This window comes from Pteropus alecto, unplaced genomic scaffold (assembly GCF_000325575.1).
Source record: "Pteropus alecto unplaced genomic scaffold, ASM32557v1 scaffold50, whole genome shotgun sequence".
Lineage (NCBI taxonomy): Eukaryota > Metazoa > Chordata > Mammalia > Chiroptera > Pteropodidae > Pteropus > Pteropus alecto.
The window spans coordinates 1205857-1227280 of NW_006431918.1; the positions used below are offsets into that span (position 1 = coordinate 1205857).

General features: G+C 45.4%; 1 protein-coding gene across 1 annotated transcript in view; it reads right to left on the bottom strand.

The window, feature by feature from the left end:
- Nucleotides 1–21424, bottom strand: part of MAML3 (mastermind like transcriptional coactivator 3) — a 368902-nt gene that overhangs the window by 93956 nt on the left and 253522 nt on the right. The gene's annotated exons all lie outside the window — the stretch shown is intronic.

Sequence of the window (21424 nt, forward strand, 5' to 3'; positions counted from 1 at the left end):
GGGTGGGGGTGGGGGGATCAGAATATTTTCCTCTTAGAGTGGGAAGAGGAAGGGGAAATGGTGCTGGGTGGGGGTGGGGGCTGCTGTGCTTGGCTCTGGGCTCCCTGAAGGAGGGGATGTCTGTTTACTTTCTCTGCCTGAGCATTTGCATGTTAAAAAGGCGCAGTTCCTTTGTGGGCAGGATTTATCTGGGCCGTATTTTCTACTTGACAGAGCAGAATGCGGGGTGAGGACCCTAGGTAAAGGATAAAGAACTTCCTGCCACCTTCCCTCTCACCTTTGTATCAGACTGTCCCCCCCCCTCCCCAACACACAGGGAGGCCAGGGTGGGTTTTCCGTGACACTGTGCAGAGTGGTGGCGGGTGGCAGGGGGTTAGATCCCACCCTCCAGCCGCGGGCAGCGCGGGCTGCCAGGCACGGGAGCTCAAGGCAGTGCCATTAGAGCCTCTCCATCCCCGGATCCGGAGAGACAATTTTCAGCGCAAGGTACAAAACACATCAACATCTCTCATCACGTCACTGACCTAAATATAGACAATGGCTTCAAGGGAAAAAAAAAAAAGTTGCACATTCTTTTATACCTGCAAATGCTGCAGAGCTCTTCCAACAAGCGCAGGGAACGAGGAACAATAGCTAACCAGTCAGATAAGGCAAAAGAGGGGAGAAGGATGCTCTGGAGAGACTGCTGTGACCGGGCCACCACAGTCAATCCTCCTTTGTAACTCTGGGTCCCCATAGCACTTTGGGAGTGGTTGTGGGTCTCTTGCCAGCTTTTCCAGGGGGAGCCCTGCAGGTGAGGGGGCGCGTGCCATCGGTCTTCCTGGCTAAGCCAGGCTGGTTCTTCACTGGGCAGGGCAGGTGTCTGATTCACAGAAAGGGGACACCTGATTGAGAAGCCATTTCCTTCCCGCCTAGGAGAGCTTGCTGTCAGTGTCTTTGTGGCCCTTGACTAGCCATCCTAGCAGCCACTTCTAGCCACCCCCGCACACCAGCCCTCCACTTTGGCACCCCGAGTCAGTGCCTTCTCTTGCAGATTTTAGGCAAAACCCTCCTAAGGACTCAGGAAAGCTGCCATGGGCTGGCTCGCTTGCTTACGCCGCAGGGGGTATCAGGAAAGGTTACTTGTTCCTCACAGTACCAACCTGCGGTTTGGCAGAGAGCCTTTTGATGCTCTGTTCATGAGTGCGTACCTTTTTATTAACTTGGGGATTACTCACCTGCTGGGTGAACAGAAAGGATATATTAGGAGCTTTTATGAACACGAATGCTGTCACTAGGGACCCTGGGAAAGGTATCCGAACAAAACATTAAGTATGGACAGAACGTGTCCTCAGCAACAGGACACTATTGTTGGCCCTCAATCGCGGAGGAGAAGTCACATGTCTCTCACATATTTCTCACATATTTCTACTGCTCTTCCTGTTCGCTCAGGCAACTATCTGCATAAGAACAGCCTGTGTGGAGGCTCCCGGAGTGTGACATAATTGCCCGCCGTCAGGGAACCAGCAAGCACGTCAGGCTTAAGCTGTCCACGACTCTTTCTACTTAGGCCGAAACACAAACTTGTGCTCTTTTGTGTTGGCAAAGTGTCCACCTGTGCAGCCATCGGTTCGTTTCTTCGGAGGACATATCCACGTCCTTGCAAGAACACATTACACCGTCACACAGAGAGTCCTTGGAAAAAAATCAGTGGAAAGTAACAGAAAGAACACATGTTGTACAAGATAATATAAGGAAGCTAAGGCACCAATGCAAACGAAATACAATAAGAACAACGGAAGAACAACAACGAGAATGTAGGACGGAAGGAAAGTAAACTAGAAGCTCTGATTAAAAACGACAACGAAGAGAGGTCTTCGCTCAAGCGGATCCGTATATGCCCGAGGTCAAGTAACACTTCTGGGCATGACAGTCTGGGTATGGGCTTCCCTGATGCCCACCGCGCTTCCAAAAAGTAAGGCTGAATCAGAGCATAGAAAATAGGGGGCTACATTTTCTCACAATTAAAAAGACTGAAAAAATGGCTCTGGATTTCAAATACCAGTTCTAAGTTACCACAACCGGAAAGGGCATCTAGTTGCTCTATGACCTAAAAGAAAAGCTCCCCAGCCATGCCCTTCATCAGCAGACTAAGTGCTGGTGGTTTCTCAAAAGGATCTGGGGGGTGGGTTCGGGGGCGGGAACCGGGACGTCCTGACACAGTAACAGGAAGTCTTTCCAGAAAGTTTGCTTGCATTCGTTTCCGCTTCCCTAACTAACAGACCCTTCGAAATACACTCTCTGGGAGAGGCGCATGCAATGAAAAATCACCAAGGACTAAAGGGAAAAAATAGACAATGATTTGGTCAAGAAGAAATATGCCCAGAGTCATTTTTTCCAACCCAATATCTTGGTTAATTAAGCATTTTCCAACCTATGCCGAGAATACTAATAGTAATCTAATACTATACTACTCATTACTAATAAAACATATTTATGAAATGGAAATATAATGTGCCTATTTCCAAAATGTGGTTATAAATGACTTACTCTAAGACACAATTTAAAATGGTTTGAGAAATGAGTCTTTAATAAAGAATTGATGAGGATGATGACTGCTGATAATAATTCTATTTGGTGAGATTATGTGGTTTGCTATGGCAATTTGAGCTGAGGTGATTGCCTCAAAAATTACTGCAAGTAACTAATATAGGGAAATTTAATTGATGATAAATACAGTGGTGGTATGTCAACTCTTGAAACAGTGAGCATGTAATTGAAGGATCCAGCATGGTCTACTGTGCTGATTACACTCTGTCCAGTACTGTCAGCAGGCTATTTGTCTGACATATCTGCACATAGTAGGGATTTAAAAGGTGAGTGAATAAGTACCTATAATTATTCTTCAATGTGTGTTCCTATATGCAATTATAGTTCATCACAAATCCATTAACATTTAGAAAGAAATATATAATGTGGCTTAGGATAGAGCCGCCATGGTATTTATAATAGTGAAGTGGATGCTCAGCATAGTCACGAAGCCTTGACATTAAGACACTGGGATGTAGCCTGAGCTTTTTAAAAGGGGTAAAAATAAAGAAAAGAAACCACAGAAGCTCGCTTCTTTTTTTAATGGCATTACTACACTAATAGGTCAGGGGATGCTGACTTGAGCAAAGCATTTGACATACTTCTTTTGCTACCCTTTTGAACAAAGAGTTTTAAGCGTACTACTAGACCCGTAGAGATATCTCTCTAAATATTAGGCACTGTCCTCTTCAGTAGACCATCAAAGAAAAAAACAAAACCCTGACCATCAAGGAACTGAAAGTCTAGGGAGGCTAAATAAATGAACAAAAGAAAAATGCAGCATAATAAATGATAAATGTTGCAACGAGTGTGTGGAGTAGGTGCCTCCAGGAGATAAAGGTTGAAAGTGGGCCAGAGAAGGCTTTGCAGAAGAGGCAAGTCTCTCTCTCTTTTTTAAAAGTATATTTTAATTGCTGATGAATTGTGGTCCACAAAAGTGCACATAGATCGTTGGCTTCCAGGGCTGGTTGTGGGGTGCAAACCCTCGGGGGTGCTCCTCCCTCATGAGCCTGACACCTTTAACCTGTGATTCTTTTGTTTCTCTCCCAGAAATACTTTTTGCTTTTACTCTTCTTGACTCTGTCCATTTATTCATGCATTTCTCTCCCGCCCGCCCCCCAATTTTATTGAGATATAATTGACACATAGCACTGTAGAAGATTAAGGCATATAGCATAATGATTTGACTTACACGTACTGTGAAATGATTACCACGATAATTTTAGTTAACAACCATCACCTCACATACATACAAAAAGAGAAAAAAGTTTTTTCCTTGTGATGAAACTCTTGGGATAGACTCTCTCGACAACTTTGAAACGTCCCATACAACAGCGTAAACTGTAGTCACCACGCTGTACATCACGCCCCTAGTACTTATTTATCTGGTAACTGGAAGTTTGTACCTCTTGACCCCCTTCACCCTCCACACCCCTCCACACCCCCGCTGCCCTCCCCGGAAACACACATCTGATCTAAGAAATGATTCTTGCGTTAAGCCTTAAAGGAACGATAGATGTTTCTAAGGCAGGTAAAGTGTTCCCAAAGTCTTCGAGGCAGAGAAATAGCCTGTGAAGACATGAAGAGCATGCTGTATCTGAGGGACCGCTGTGGCAGGTCCCAGGGGATGCACGAGGGAGGGAAAGGAGAGGAGACTGTGAAGGTTGACAGGGGGCAGATGATGAAGTTGGATGACATGCCGAGGGGTCTGGATTCTACTCGGTAGTGATGGACAACCCCTGAAGGAATTCTGCTCTCTGTTTGTATTAGTGATTTGTACACTGGCATAGAAAGCAGGAAGAATGACAATTGCAAGAAAAAGAAATCTTACCAGGCTAGCAAAGGTAAGTATTAATACCTGAACACACAGATTCACAAACACTAAATCACTCTTGCACTGTGCTAGGAAAATTTTCTCCAACTGTGGTCTATATTAAAAGGTTTGAGGTTTTTAAATGATGCGAGCACCTTTAGGCTGCAGGTAAGGTGTGATCATTTTTATTGAACTCCGCATTGGTCAAATGACATCTGGGATTTTAGATATAGATCTGAGCATCTCATTTTCAAACAGATATCAGATATTATGAGATATATTTCTGATATTATTATGTCAGAAAGAGGACAACCTTTGTGACGAAGGGTCAGATAACCACGCTAATGCAAGGAATAGTGGAAGGCTCGGGGAATGTCTAAGTTGGAAAAGAGAAGGCAGAGAAATATGAAAGCTTTTTGTTAGTTCTCTAAAAGTTGCATATGAAAAAAGGGGTAGATTTACCTTGTGTCATAACATAAGAACAAGGTAGAGGTTAAATCGAGATTGATTTCAGCTGAATGCAAGGAAGGACTTTCAAATCATTCCATATCTAAAAAATGAAAACGAATGATAAGCGAGGACTGGACGGCCATTCTGACAAAGAGTTTTGGAGGAGATGCCTGCTCTTGGCAAGAGGTGGATCTGGATGACCTTGACAATCCTCTTTCTACCCACAGATTCTATAAAATGTCAACATATCCTGGCTACATCAGATATCTATAATTTCAGAATCACCAACGATTCCATATAATTTACATGTCTGGAAATCTAGTTTATGTTAAAATAATCACCACCTATTTTTTTGCACACTGCCAGTTTTTGAGGAGGATAAAACAATGAGACATGATCTATCGCCTCTCCGTTCCTCAAGGAGGCACACGACATAATCCCATGGGCAATCACTGACTTTTTATGAAATTTGGGGATTAATCCCAATTTGGCATTAATTAGGACGCAGAAACCAGAAATAGTTACATTAACAATGGAATTTATAATGTATGCTGAGGTTACAAATGATTCCTTTGAGTTACGAAACCAAAAACAATAAAACTGATATTGATAGTATGCTTAGAGCATATTGGGTAGACCACATTCTGGCTGCCGGGCTAAAAGGAGATTAGCAAAAAATTGAGAAGTTTTCTTTTCCAAATTTTTACCAATGACACAATCATGATCACCAAAATCCCTCAGAGAATAGGGGAGGTTTTAACTTTCATAATCAAGGGACAATCAAAGAGGTCATGGTGAGGAGGTATCCAATTACTTGTTGCTAAACCAGGAGAAGTATCAATTTCACACACCAGAGATCTATTTCCACCTATTATTTATTATAAAATCCTCAGGGTAAAAATTAACTTGAGACTGCCATTTTCAATTTTTAATGATTTTTAAGAGCTCGGATGAAGGTCTTGGGGTCTGTTTTGGGAAAAATAGTCAACACTTAAAACCTTAAAACAAAAAATCTGAATTAACCAAATATTTTAAGATTCACTGCCACAAAGTCCCAAACCCAAACCCCAGGATCCTGTTGAGAACCTTCAGAGTGAGATGCTCCTGTCTCACTGTAGTCAGTTTCCCCAGATGATCAGAACACGGCTCCCTGCTTATTGATAAAGTCATCTTACATCCGAACATCTATCACTGACCAAGAGGAGGGGGGACTTGCTGATTCGAGTGACCACGTGGGAACCAGATGAGTACTTCTCACCTGACAAAGGGACCACATACATGTACACACTTGAGCGTGACCTCAGACCTGAGCGAGGGGGCCTCCTTCTCCTGTGTGTGGCCGGAGCTGAGATTCTGAGCATGGGGCCAGGAGGAAAAAAATCAATCAAACCAAACACGGGAGCCTGAGGAACAAAGGCCACACCGTCTCCGGAGTTGATCTCCACATATTTGAATACGGATTGTTTCGAATGCACGGGAGGAGCTGGACGTAGTTGCTGCCTGTACCTCTCATCTCCCTGGAGAGAGAAGAAACAGTAAATACAGCAAGAATTTTGCCCGGTGTCTTCTTACTAACCCTTCAACCTCAAAAGTAAAAATGTACAAAAGTTATTACTTAAAAAAAAATTTTTTTAAAGGGAAGACCTTCATATTCAAGTGAAACGTAGAAAAGCAGAGGTCCACGTGATTGCGTAATCTGGGTAAACGAGTGATCTTCAAGGGTATTTGGCAGTAAGTTTAAGTATCTGATACTTGTGAGTAACATCCTGCTGTGATGGGCATGGGCTCCTCTCAAATTTTAAGTAACAACCTTGGAAGAAGGGGGACACAGCTCCTTTATTTCTAGCTAAGAAAAACAACAACAGGCCAGAGAGCATAACAGTAATTTATGATTTTGCTGGTGTATTATCATCCAGTAATAAGTGCAACTCGAAACCGCCAATTATCTCATAAGAGGGGTATCACCTTTCCTGTTGTAAATGACTACGTCGATAAGTGAAGCTTCGGCTCACACACTCTTCGTCATGTCACCAGTAGCTTTCGAGCAGCAGAAATGAGCCAGGGCGGCACAGAGGAAAAAACAAAAACGGTCGAGGCCCAAACACTCAAGTTGCTTGGGGACCCAGAGATGGGCCAGAGGAGGATGGAGAAAGGAGGAGGGCGGGGGGAGCAGCGTGGAATCGCCCGGAGCAGTCAGTAGGTCACACACACGCGGTGCTCGGCAGCAAACTCAGTTTACAAAGAGACATCTGTTCCATTACTCCAATGCATTGTGGCTAATTACATCCTGGCCCGTCTGTGAAATGACAGCCACTTATTCTCCAGTGAACCGTAAAATCTGTACATGTTCGATTTGGGGAGTGGGAGAGCAGAGGGGTGGAGGCTGGGGCGGGAGGTAAGGGGAGCAGCCAAGGGGAAAGAGAAAAGACAGGAGAAAAACCCAAGAAATAACGCTTTCCAGCAAGACGGTGGCGGTCCTCGTGGAGGGAACGGGGTGAAAACCAGTGTTTCCATTCTGAGTTCAGAGGCCCCAAGTTTAAGATGAAAGAATTGGTTCTCACAGCTGTTGCTTTTCCTGCCTGAGCAAGGACTGCAGTGCCAAGGCTCGGCTGCTTACCGTTCTCCATCATCATTATCCCGGGGCTGTGGCTTGGGGACAAACAGACCTGCCCATTTGCTGCAGTCTCTGGGGCCTTGTAAAAAGAGGCAGCTGGTCAGAACCAGGGCGAGGCTGGTGATGGGGGGCGGGGCAGGGGCTCTCCCGTAAGCCCTTTAGAGCAAGTAAATAGCTGTTTCCACGCTCACACAGGCCCCCTGCGTTAGACCGGAGCGCCTCTGATGGACGGTGGGTGGGGGTGGGCTTCCGGCAGAGCGGGAAGAAATCTACGTCGAGGATTTTTAAGAGGGAAAAAGTCAGTGAAAGAAGCAGCTGGGGCGGGGGTCATGGAAGATGCTCCCCCTGCCTTCGGTTGACATTAAAACTTATCCTAACGAAAATCCGAAATCACTTATGTACTTGGTGACAGGTACAAGGAAAACAGAAATGAGAAAAGCGGCACACTGCCATTTTGAAGTTAGATCCAATCCACTGTGGGGTGTAATAGGAAACTTATCTTCATTCCTACACAAAAGCTTTCTGCCAGAGGATTTACACTTCTATTGGAGTCTGTATTAAACAACTGATGACATTATGGGTTCCCGGTGTGGTTAAACATCGATCTTTCTTCCCCCTGGAACAATACTATCTTCTGTGGATCACAACCGCTGGCTTGAAAGATCTGGCAGCTCTGCGGAGGGGAGGGTCACCCCGTCCCTTCTACTTGCTGCCACCACCACACTCAGCCCGTTCTCACTCTCTGTGCCACCCCCGACCAGCTAGTGCTGTATGTAAAACAGCGCTTTTCAGACTTGAAGGTGCGTGACAGTCACTGGGACGGCGGTAAATGCAGACTCTGGTTCAGGAGGTTCTGGATGGGGACTGAGCTCCTGCATTTCTAGCAAGTTCCAAAGTGAAGCTAGCTCTGCAGAGAACAGCAAAGCTCTTAAACACACTCCCTCCACCCCCAACTTCTGGACCGGGCTGGAATAAAGCAGAGCACGTTGAACGTGAAGCACTGCACATACCTGCTCTGGGAATTTTACTACGTTTGAGCCAAAGTAATTTTAACAAGTCCATTGACCACAGAGATCATCAAAGGGTGACTGCCCCTTTCTGGGGGAGGCAGAGGGGTGTTAAGTAGTTAGAGAGAGGGTGTGAAGCTTGAAATGGGCCCCGATTTTATGTTTACTCTAAGAAGTTAATATCCTTCAGTTCACAAAGGAAACAGAATCTTTAAAGAGGCCTGGCCTTCCGGTTGGGTAGGGAAGCAAACAGTTCTGGCACGGGTCCCAGCTATAGGGATAGGGGAGTAAGACCAGGGGGTCCCCTTCTTCCGATGCATGTTCTTGCATAGTAATTTGGATTGAACTAACATTAACTAAAGTTTAACTAAAGCAAAAGTTTGCACTTAGAGCAAGGGCTAAAGGAGAGCGGTGACCCTTTCATCCCAGCTCAGAGATGGCCCCACGTGTCACCAGCGTGCACGAGCAGCCTTGGTTGCCTGTATGTGTGTACTTCTGTCCTGCATTGGGAGAGAGCGAGTTTTAGCTTACGCTTCAGGGCGCCTGGTATTACGCCACAGATACTAAGCGTTCAATGAATGCTGCCGACTGACTGAAGATACGTAAGGTCGGCGTTCATTTATTATTAGAGGTGCCCTAAGACTGGTTTTGTTTTGGTCCTTCTATTCCTTCCAGACTCCGAATCTATGGGTTTCTATAGAAAACGATGACTAGCCTGGGACTGGGTTTGCAAGTTCCCCGGGCAGTGGGTAGCATCACGCAGACCCCTGGGATAATATGACACGTTCGCAGCCTGGGAAAACAGTTTTAAGGTTGAGAGGCGTCTAGAAATGACCTAATTTGACTCTCCACTTTACCAGTGGGGACCATTGCCGCTTTTACTCAATGTCCTCACTGAGGCAAAATGAGCAACGGAAGCGTCAGCTCCCTGACTTGAACCCAGTTTTCCCAACTGTCCTTTGGGAGTTTCCCTATCACGTTCCGCCTACCGTCTCCCCCCCCAAAGTTTAATATAACTACTCCGAAGAAGCCCTTCATTCAATAACAGAAGAGCTGAATATTATTTCGATGAAGAAGGAATTTATCGTGGTTCAAAGAAGCGAATCTAAATGCAAAGATTCTAAGAAGAATTCCACCTACGTAATGGAAAAGAGAATAACCTTATAATTCAGGGAGCCGATATTCAGGAACACGTTTTTAAGCTTAACCCGTGAAGGTAAAGGAGCAGGGGTGAGGGAAGCTGGCGGCTGTGCCCGAGGGCATTATTGGGGTTCTGCAAGAGACAGAAGATTACACAGAACCTTATCAGGAAAGCCGGTCAAAGTGGCACATCACAGTGGCCCTCGGCTCTCTAGGGCTGAAATGCGAGTAGACTCACGGTTCTGTCTCCTTCCTTAAGTAGAAGTTTCTAGAGATAAACCACATTATAAAATGCGCCAAAATAATAGATAAATGAACAGGTAAATAGATATAGAAGAAAGGTGTTACAGGGACCAAACCAGACAGACCCATCTACGTGTCGGCCGCTCAATCAATTTGTCTGCTTTACACTCCTACCGCCTGCCAACTCATCAGTAAAAGAAAAAAAATCTACAAAGGGCGGTTGGGAGAAACGCATCAATACAATAAAATCACAGACCTATGCAGTATAAGATTACATCAGCACGAGTTCGCCGGTGACAGGAAATGCCCTCAGAGGGTTGTTATGAGAACTATTTCCAATTCAAAACAACAATGGTGCTCAACTTTATTCCATTACCGACTTCTGCTGTCTTAATGCCGTATTTAGGGGTGCTCAGATTACCAATTAAACGTGGAATACCGTGGGTCCAGCAAGCCAGCCCTGGGAGGGCCCTTCTCCGCATCCTGGCACCTGTGCATTTCTCCAAAGGCCCAGGAACGCTGGAGCGTGCGGACTAACTTTATTCTTGGTGGAATACGTCATTACTCTCACCTGTAAAACAACACTATTTTTATTATGATTCAACTATTTGTCCAAGAAGGTATGAGGTGCTTGCTGACAGACCTTTAATTTGCTGAAGAGTTACTAACCTCAATACTCACCCCGATACCATCCCTAAGGCAACCTCTTTTCCCTCAAGAGCACAGTTCACCTCTCTCAGATAGGGTAAGAGAAGGCATTTTCCCCGACACCACACTTACAATTATTTTATAATGCTATTAATTGTAATCGTCATAAAAACTGAATAAACACCATGCTCTTCTGTCTGCATGAGATGAAAAGGATGGAGGGTGAGCTGGCAGAGGCATCTGTCCATATTAGATTTTACTCCCACAAGAGAACAGTCTGAATGGGCAAAGACTGGGCTTGCGATACGTTTTCCTAGATCATCATCACCGGAGGCTGCCCTGCATGCTTCTCTAACGAGCCTCCCTCTGTTGGGCTCCAAGGCTACTCGTAATAGTGATATTAACATGTATGTGAATCTACTATTAATTTTCAACTAGACACTAGAGTTTTAACTTTCTTCGTTGGGTCATTTCTGAAAAAATACGGCATTTCGCAGTATTTCACTATCTCACAGATACTTACCTTCCCTACAGATGGTCTCTCCTGGCTGGCATCATTCCGAGTACAATTTTGAGGAGGACAGTATCCATTAGATGTTGTTTAATCCTTTTTCTTCGCCCTGAGCACCCCTACTTTGTCTACTAAACTAGTTGGGGAAAAGCAGAATATCCTTCTTAGAAAATGGAATCCTAAGCTTAGTGAAATGCATTTCTGAGAAAAGGAAATTCTGAAAGTGTTGCTGTTCAGGCCCCCAAATCAAAAAATTTTAATCTTGGTTCTTCTGCTCATTTGTTTTTCCCATTCCTTCTCTTGTGAAATGGGTGCATCGTCTAAACTTTCTGTAGGAAAAATGGTGTTGTGTTATATTTAGGATGAGATACTGTTTTGCACATTCTACTTCCTTTTGCTCTAGAACAGAAAAACTATTATTATTATTATTATTATTATTATTATTAAACATGAATTGTCACTTTCAAAGCATCCCCAGAGAATCAAGATGTGGTAGGAGCCTGTCTTCCCCAGCTTGTGGCACTGGGGTTAACGATGGTGACATGGCTTGCCTGGCCACCTGACAACAGTGTCGGTGACAGAGATCCAAACAGAATTCTGAGGTCTTTGCTTCTGACCGGGGCCCAAGTCACTTGAAAACTTTCACCCTAGAATATTCAGGAGGGCTAAGTGCCAAGCCTTAGCCAAATTCTCCATATACTGGAAAGTCTTTTAGGACAGCAGGTATCTGGAAGCCAGGTGGCTTGCACACCTGCAAGTCTGGCTCGAGGACACGCTTTGCCATCAAGAACCTGCTGGCGTAGCTCCTCGTCAGAGCAGCCTGCGACCCCCTCATGCGCCCCTCCACACCCCTCACAGGAACGAGGTCTGCTTGAAGAGAAGCAGACAGAAGTATCTGATTCTCAGTTGGCACAGAAAGTTCATCGCCGTCCACAGTCACACAAATCAGATCCTACAGGAGCAGTGGGGTCAAGGGCTAAAGCACTCTGGGGACACTTTCTTTACCAGAATGGGGGCTAAGAATCAATTGCTTTTGGCATGTTGCCCACGCTTTTTCAAATACGAGCAATCACAAACCAGCTCGTCTTCTGCTACACAGCACCCCATCCTAGCCCAACAGCTCTGTCCTTCTTTAAAACGGAGAGTACTGTGGCTGGCATCCCTTTGACACCTCCCTCGAGAGGAACCACGTTTGGGAGCAGAGACGCAGCGAGTGTGTACACCCAGCACGCATCTTCTTGTTCCCACCCTACATTGTTTGTTGAAATAAATATGGAAATAAGGCTGAGCAAGACAGCCAAGCCAGCCAAACTGAAATAAATTCATCACTCATGGGCTCTCAAGGGAAGGAAACCGTGCATTTTTTTCTAAATGATTATTTCTGAAGCAGTGAAGGAATGGCTATATCACTAATGAGGCCTGTACGCCATGACTGCTGATTATAAATGACCTGCAAAGAGACAAGGAGATGGTGGCTGTGAAGGGGAGACGATGGGGAGGGCCGAGGGGAGGAGCTGCAGGGGGAGGCTGCTGCCGCTGGGGGCAGGCAGGGGAGACCAGTACCCAGAACCAACTCCCTCTGCTTTTCGGACCTAGCACTCAACCCTGGAAGAGCATGGGACTTATTCCGTGTAAATTCAGGTGAATGGAAAGGTGTCGAAAGCTTCCCTAAGGAAAGAACAGCATCTTGTATACAAGTACGCGGGCCACCAAGAGCATCTTTCTCCTGTGCCTGGAAGCTCCTGGCAGCATCCCAGGACCTAGAAAATGCCTGGATGGAGACGGCAATGACAGGAAACCATACCGAGCCACCGAGAGGCACCAAGGCTCCTGGTCCCTTGATGGCTGTGTGCTGGGCATACAGGAGGAGGAGGTGTAAATATAAACACAGCTCATGGGTGGGATGTCTCCCCAGAGCAGCTGGTGAATTCAGGCCAGGCTGACCCGATGACAGAGATGCATCCTGGGTATCACAACGTGTGGACGGGGAAAGCCACGCTAGATCCTGATCAAAGTTCTCAGAGCTTTGTGATCAGCGGCACTACTATGTTGTATGATGTGCTTTAGGAAAATGCCCAAATACGTCCTGGATGACCCAGTAAGAATCATTCAGACAGAAGAACTGTAGAACTGTAGAATGTTAACGGCGGCAGCCAAAAAAGGCCTGACGAGGGACAGACTTGACAAACAAAGTGATCCAGTCTCCGGGGGCCAGGGCAGAACAGGGCGGTAGCTGCTTTTTAGAACAGGTGCAAGGAAGTGCACTAATCATCCTTACATCCTTGTGCAGAGGTAGAGGTGGAAAGGACACCTCTGCAGCCTGTTAAAGAAGCTGCGACGGGGCGTGAGACGCGTTAGCGATGCGTAGAGGTGCCAGGGGTCCCTCGGCTTACGAAGACGGCTGCTCTGTCTGGCCTTGGCAGCCGGCGTGTTTCCCACAGCATCCGACAGGGCTGCACAGGCAGCCTCTCATCTGTCACGTGCGTTCTCGTGCACATGGATCCACGGATGGAGAGTCGTACGTCGCGAGACTGAAGGCCAGGGCTCCAGCTCTGGATGCGATGAGCACTCTGGCTGTTCTAGGTCGTCAGCAACTCGTCCGGTCTCGGTGATTGCAAAACGAACCCAGGATCCTACTCTCCGTTCACCAATCGTCCAAAGAGATAACAACACTAGAACATGGTGGTTGCAAAACGAACCCAGGATCCTAGGATAGTACTCTCCATTCACCAATCGTCCAAAGAGATAACAACACTAGAACCAAAAGACGTGTGGCTTCAAGCATTACGGCAGGTGGTCTCATCACCGAATTTGTCAAGGCCACACTCACAACACAGGGAGGAAAAAGAAGGAAACACGTGTATTTCGCTTCAGCTCCACAGCCCTCTTGGGCAACAAAGAGACACGTTAGTAAAGAGAGAAGCACACACAGCCGGCTCCAACATTCCTTTTCTTCTTCGCTGGGGTGTATTCTCCTGCCAGACCTTTCTCTCTCTCTCTTCTTCTCCATGTATGGGCAAAAGACAAACAGGGCTTCTCGAATACTCACAACAAAGAAAAGAACTAAAAGTCACCCATTCTAAGATGCAAGCTTCTTGCCTGGCTGCTTCCCCCAGGGGAGCGGAGAGAATCCCACCAGACAGATGCCGCCTCCCCATGGGGCTGACGTGACGTTCCCTAATGAATCTGACCCCCGGCTGCAGCTCTAAAAGGGTGCAGCCGCGTGTCAGCGTAAACAGCTAAACCTAGTGTCATGTCAAGTGGTAACAAGGCCACTGCTGGTTTTTTACAAGCACTGTGCACTTAGCAGATAAAAACGAGCACCCTATCGCCGGCCTCCGCGAGTCACACTTATCAACAGTGAGAAGAAACAATGCTTTGTTTGATAGGTGTTGCTTGGCGCCAGCGATAGGAAGTTAAATTTCTTACAGGCTGTCCATTAGCGTGATGGAAAGGTAACAGCTGCATTAACAAAACCTTCCGCATGTGTCCACCGGTAAGGCCGTTCAGAGCTTCCGGACGTTCCCTCCAGGAGAGAGCTAATTACCTTCCACAGTGCCACCTGGGCTTGGGACAACCAATGTCAGGAAAGGGCTTTGACAAACACATTTATTTGTCCAGGACCAGGTCCAGGCCAGCCACCTCCATTCGTCCTGGTATCACAGCGGAGCCAGATGCATACAAGATCAATGAAAGGTCCCGGGTTCACTGCAGGCTGGGGGCACACCTGCAGACAAGGCGTCCCCGGGGAGGACGATGCATTCACAGCCCGCACCGCACAGCCTTGCTCATGCGCTGTGACGACACTGGGTTGCTGTCCTTGTTCGAAGAGAGCTGAAATGTTTGAAAGATGGCAGACCAGGAAGGGGAGTTGAAAAGAAGGGAGAGTGGTTTTATTGATGCAAAAAGTACTTGCTTTTTAATACGGGAATAGGTAAGTATTTGGTGACATTATTATTTTATCTACAAGGAAACTAACGTACAGAACAGATAAGTGACTATCGCACATCAGAAAATGGAGAACCTGCATCACTGAGCACCTGCACCTACTGTGTATCAGTCATTTTCATCTACATTGTCTAGTTTAATCATTTCCACGGTCCTAGCAGGTAGGCTGTCCACACACACACACACACACACACACACACACACCCTCGGCTGAGGAAAGTGAGGTTTAAGGAGATGAATCAACTTGCTCAAAAACACTCTGGTAGAGCTGGAGCCACACCTTGAACCACCTGACTCTTAAGGTCCTTGCTCATTCTTTTCCAAGCCGCTCTCAGCGCCATTGCAAGCACCGAGCCCGAGCAAGACGCCAGGGGATCTGGTTATTTTGGGGGGTGAGTGCAGTGCTTTTCACAGCTGCTGGGGCCCTTAGGAAGCTTTCAGACCACCCGTGTCCTGTAAACAAGCGAGCTCCTTTTGTTAGTCGAGGATACTTTCTTTAACTTCTCCCCCTAAAGAAAAGGCAGGCCTAGTACTGTGACTAACGACATCTGTTCTTCCCCAAAGCTCTAAGTGTATCCGGTAGATAACGGGGCTCCCGCAATTACCTGTAGAACTTGGCATAGAACAAGAAGAACGTGCCTGTCTTTTGCCCAAAGGTGAGTCTTTACCAAGACACGTCGCCTTTCTGGGTATGTGTCCTCACATTTAAAAAACACACCAGACAATAATCTGATGTATCACCATTTTAGATTTACTACCCAGTCCCAGTACAGGGAAGCAGAGTGTTTCAAAAGCAACGAACTAACACGTCAACTCACCGGCAGGCCTGAATCACCCAGGTTTAAAGACAGCGCAAACAGAAAAACAAAAACTGGTTCGTTAACAGTCACGATAATTTAATGTGGCCCATATTTTTAGCTTCTCGGCTCATCCAATCTTTCGTTGGGAAGAAATTTTGTGGACTGCCTAGTCATAAATACAGGAAATTATACGCAGATGGGAGTTTTCTAGAAATTACTCCTAAACTTAAGTACCCTAGTTCATTTGTGTCTTCTAAACAAACTGAGCTTAATAGCCAAAACCCTCCTGCGTGGTCTGGTCCCGTCCTGGTCTGGATCCTGGCTGCCTCGTGAGGGAACTTCCCCTCATTTCTCGAGCCCTCACTCAGAGGACCAGGTGAGGCGACCGCCTGTGGGTGGCATTCTGGCCACGGAGAAGACCCCCACCCACCGAAGCAAAAAGCTCTGCCCACAGGGCCCCCGGGAGGTGCCATTTCGTCTTCCATTACGCTGCTCTGACATTTTTAAATTATAATGACTCCATATCCCAAATGAGTCCTAAGAACATTCTGAATCAGCTAATTAATAAATCAATTGCTCTTCAGGATGGCATTTATCAAGTTCACAACTAGCAGGGAGGGAAGGGGAGACTGGGAGTCCACAGCTGCTGCCTCGTTGGCCCTCACAGGATCCGCGTCCGTAGGACCCAGCCCCTTCCAAAACCTTCGCCACACGCTGGCCGGACGAGAAGCACCTTGGAGAACCCGTGCCTACTGTTTGAGTCCCCCGGGACACGATTTCCTCCGCAGAGACGACGACTCCCAGAGTAACGACTATCCGCTTGGAAGAGTGAAGAACGGGAGCGAGCCTGCTAATCAGGCACCGGTGTCCCATATGGTGGTCATGACTGAAACATCCTTCTGGTCACACGGTAGAACTAAGATTAAAATCAATGAGTTGCCTCCGTTTCAATGTTGGTGGCATCCTGGTGTCTTTATCTTGTTCACGAGGCACGGATATGATGTGGGAGTGACAATACCAGACTGGGCAGACTCCTTCACGGAGCAGATCCACTGGTGGACTTTTCAAATCTCTTAAGAACCGATACTTTCCCCACAGGCTTCCGAGTCACTGCCGACACATTTGAAATCGGTCGCGACAATTAGGCTGTGAGAGCAGCGTGCGCGGCTCTTAATCGACTCCTTCGTGCCTTGTAATCTCTCCGTCTCTCCATCGCAGACTGCACCGTCCGCATCACCGCAGCCAGTTACTCTCCAGATGTGACGGGGGCGGGGGCTGGCATGACAGGTGGGCGACATAGAGGAGCTATGGGAAAACAACCCAAATGTGCCGGACATCGACAGTGGAGTGACCTAAAAGTGGACAAGAAGACTAGATGGCAGAGACACAGGGTCGTGGTGAGCAGAGAGGCCGAGAGCCGCTACTCAGAAGCCAACTCTGGCCCAAACTATTATCCGCACACTTTCCTTCTTTATATTGTCAACAGGGTTTTTCTTCTGATTTTTTTTTTTTTTTTTTTTTTAAGAAGAGAGAATGGCTGTTGACTTCTCAGTTAAATAGTCACTCAAGCCAAATGGCTCCCAGAACCTAATCCTGAGGGCAGATATCCAGGAGAGAGTGCGTGTGGGGGAGACAGGAATGGCACCGTGTCCACCAGAGAAGTAAGAAGATGCACGGGAAAAATGGGAAAGGCAACCGAGATGGGGGAGGAATCAGACTTATGGCTGTACCGGGCAGCGTGCTAAAGGGTGCACAGACCCAGGAAGGGGAAAAGACTTACAAATGTCTTAAGAATGAAAACAGAAAAGAGTGTGTTTATCCCAGGTCAGGACGTCTGAATCAGGTCAAATTGGCAGAGATAGCCAGCTAGGAACTAAAGTCAGAAAAACGAGATTTGTGCAAGGAAATATTTTGCTGTATGACAAGTTCATCTCTGAACACAGAGACATCAGTTTCAGCTAATGCCCAGTTCCTTCCATGACCGCACCAAGATCGCACACAGTTAAGTGACATCAGGAATTCGACAGGCTCGAGACCAAGACGAAGCTGGAAACTACAATTTTACTCATCTCTATGTTTTTGGATTTGAAACAGATGCTTACCGGGACAAAAGCATTTATGGATGTGATTTCTTATTTTCTCTTTTGAAGTCTCATTCCTAAATCTATGATGAGTAGCACATAAGAGTTTCATTGGCACCACCATCTCTTTATGTCCAATATTATGATAATTTTGAAATACAAACTAAATAAATACATAGGTAGGTCATTTTCAGAATGATTTTTATTTGCCCAACAGATTGAATTTGTGCACTAATAAAATTACAGTTGGCTAAGTACATCTTGAGTCAGAGTAAGGTTTATCGGCGTAATGTTGATCCTTACATTTTTAGTCTAGAATGTAGTTTTAGGAGCAGAAGGAAACCCTAACGATCATATGAACAGAGAATTCAGAGTTTGAAATGCCTCAAGCAGACTCTCTTACGGTTATTTGTGACAGCTTGACAATGACAAAAAGAGTCAGGAGCTGGAATGCTTTCGCTCCAACTTTGCAGCTGACTTTTAATACAGTCCTCGGGAGGCCATCTTGTGCCTTAATTTCCCTTCCTGCAGATTGCCGGAAGCCCTGTCGACCAAACTCTAGATTATAACAAGCTAGCACTGCACCTTATTTTTATTTAGCCAAATTCTCTCACCAGACTAAGCTTTTTTTGTCTGTAAGAGGAAAAGTTTAAGAAATAGTCTATTAATAATAGTTTAAATATTATTTATATTTGAAGATGTATTTTAAAATGGTCATTAGTTTATGACTTTCGGTGGCAGATAAGAGCTTTTCTCTACAGTTACGGTCCTTAAGATAGAGCTCCATTTAAACATTTTCGCTTTTCCTCTCCACTTAAAAATACTGATCCTATGGCTTTATCGGGATATTCCGTCATTCAGGAAATCGAGGTGATTCATTTTGATGTTTTGGAGGAAAAATGTGTGGTTTTCCCCGTGAAGCTGCTGGCCCATGTCACCGCTCTTTGACAGCGGCAAGGCAGTGAGGGTGGGGGCGGAGGGAGGAGGGACTCAAACCAGTATAATGAGACTGTATGGATCTGCTTTTTCTCACATCATACAATTAGATTTTCACAGTTCACACATAGGATTTTCCGAATTGAGGCAGGACAGAGATGGGGTAACGGAACTGAGCTCTAAGTGACCAGCAAATGGGTACAAATTTACTTAACAAACCTTCCTGCTACCTTCCTTCCTCTCTTCTCTCTTTCTCCCATTTCTTCCCTCCTTCCTCCGTTATTCAGGTTGCGTAAAATTAGAACATTAAAAAGATGCATCCACTGTTCTTTTCTCCTGCGTTAGTATACATCCCAATTCGTCCAGGGCAGTGTGGGAAGCTGGGTTCTGAGGGCAGAGCTGAAGAACAAGATCACTCACTGATTCAATCTGTTGGGCAAATCATAGAAACATTTTTAAGTGGTCCTTGCAAGAGTCATAAGTCAGGGATCACATAACACTTGTTTTAAACATGTTTTCGTGCATACCCGATGCCGCTGGGCTCTTTCAGGGACTGCTGATAGCTCAGGTTAGGAGGAAGTGTTAGGTCAGCTGGAACACCTTTTCTGGGCTTCTGTACAGAGCCTTCTGAGTGTGATTTAGAGGGTTGGGAATGATTAAGCGATCTAGTGCTGTGGCTAGCGCTAGGAAGCTGATGGTACCGGTGAACTGCTCGAATTAAGACAAAAAAATAGCATCTTCAAAAATAGTCTCCAACCTTGCCTCTGCTGATCATCAAACTCCTGGTAATGAAAGGAAACAGGCTTCACCTGATCACTTAACAAAAGAAAACACGGCTGCTTCTATTACTGTTGTGAAGGGCTCGCTTGAAAAGGGAAGTTTATCTGGAGGAACAAATGCCTGGAGCGCCAGACCTAGGGCGCAAAGCATGGGGCCCTTGTAACCAGAAAGCTCTGTGTGCGTGGGACTTGGGGAGCAAACAGAATTTGGAATATTTTGTTTGTTTGTTTATTCGTCAGGATGTTTGATCTGGGCAGGAGACTATTTCGGGGATCTTCAATCTCATCCGTTGGATCTATTTTTCTCTTAAGCATGTGTGCTTAGTAAATTATATATTGTAAGTGACCCTGGGGTGTGCAATCTCATCTCTTTTAATACACTTTTCCATTCCGACAAGGAGCTCCAGTGGCTTGGAATAATCCTCTTCAATTGACAAAAGCAGCCTCCAATTCCTAAGTTTTTAAACCATTAGTGGCTGATCAGTTGCAACAAATATGCTGCCGCTGCCGCTGCTGCACCTAATGATTGAATTTTAAATATTCATGATGGATGGATGTCTGTGTGTGTGCACAGAAACGACAGTGTCGACGGCTGCTTCTCACCAGGGCACCGTTAAAGCTGAGCGGAAGCTGCCTATGTCAGATATTTTCTGGTTAAATATTCCAGTCATTAAAAAAATTATTCTATCATAGAGATCCAGCAGCATTAGTGTGTGAGATCTACAAATATACAACGTCAAAATGGGCAGAACTCTTCCCTCAAAAATCGCCCTTTCATCATTAAAAAAAACCCAAACAGACAAAAAACACTGAATACACCAGCAATTTTGATAGCAGTTATTAGGGGGTACTGGGATTTTGTAATTTTAATTTTCTTATGTTTGCTTATCTGTATTTTCAAAAACATTTTCTGTAAAAAACATATATTGTTTTTGTACCAAGACAAAAATTAACTTAAAAATCCCACACTAAGCAAAATAACAAGAGAAGAAAATTTTGACCAATTAAAAAAAATGTTTATTGCATTCATAGCTTATAAACGCAAAAGAAAAGAAGAGAATAAGTTTTTTCTAAGTTTTAGGTATGAAATAAGTGGGAAATAAGACTAATTTTCTCTGTAAAACTAGTAGGAAATTTAACAAAGAGGATATAGTGATCAGAAAAGGGACATGCTTTATGCAATAAAATGACGCCAAATGTATTCTTTGTCCGTTATTTGTGGCTGAAATTATAAACTAGTTGAGAAAAATGAGCCAAATCGAAGAATGGCCCCGGTTTCAAAATGTCAAGATAAGCTCTGTACCCTCCCCCCCACCCACTATTTCTCTCTCCTTTCTGCTTAGCAATATCAATATTCCCTTTTTACTGTTCTTTTCTGCGGATGTCCTGCCCGACACACATATTTAAACACTATTAAATCTCACTGTTTCTTGCATTGTACGTGCACGTTGTCTTTTTTCAAATGTATACATTTTTAAGAGTAGATATGACTATGCTGATCACAGGAAAAGGGAAACAAACAATCATGAACAAAAATGTAGGTTTCATAGAGAGCAAAACCAGGTGACCTTGAACTGCTCGTGTGTGAGACCAAACACTTCAGTCTGTCATTCTGTAACAGGATCCTATTAGTTCTCCAGACCAGTGACTAAGTGGTTAAAAGGAAAACTGCATTAACTGCGTAGCTCTGATTGGTTCCTGGAAAAGGATGAGAGCAAATACATTGAAAGGAGGGCCAAGTTCTCGACTACGAGAGACACGGGGGAAAATAAGACAAGGTCTGACCTCACGGCTGATAAACGGGTTAAATAAACTGTACATCAGGGGTTGGCTCTTCCCTGCTCAGAGGTTAGATGGTGAGTCTATTCAGAAGGAGAAAAAGCAGG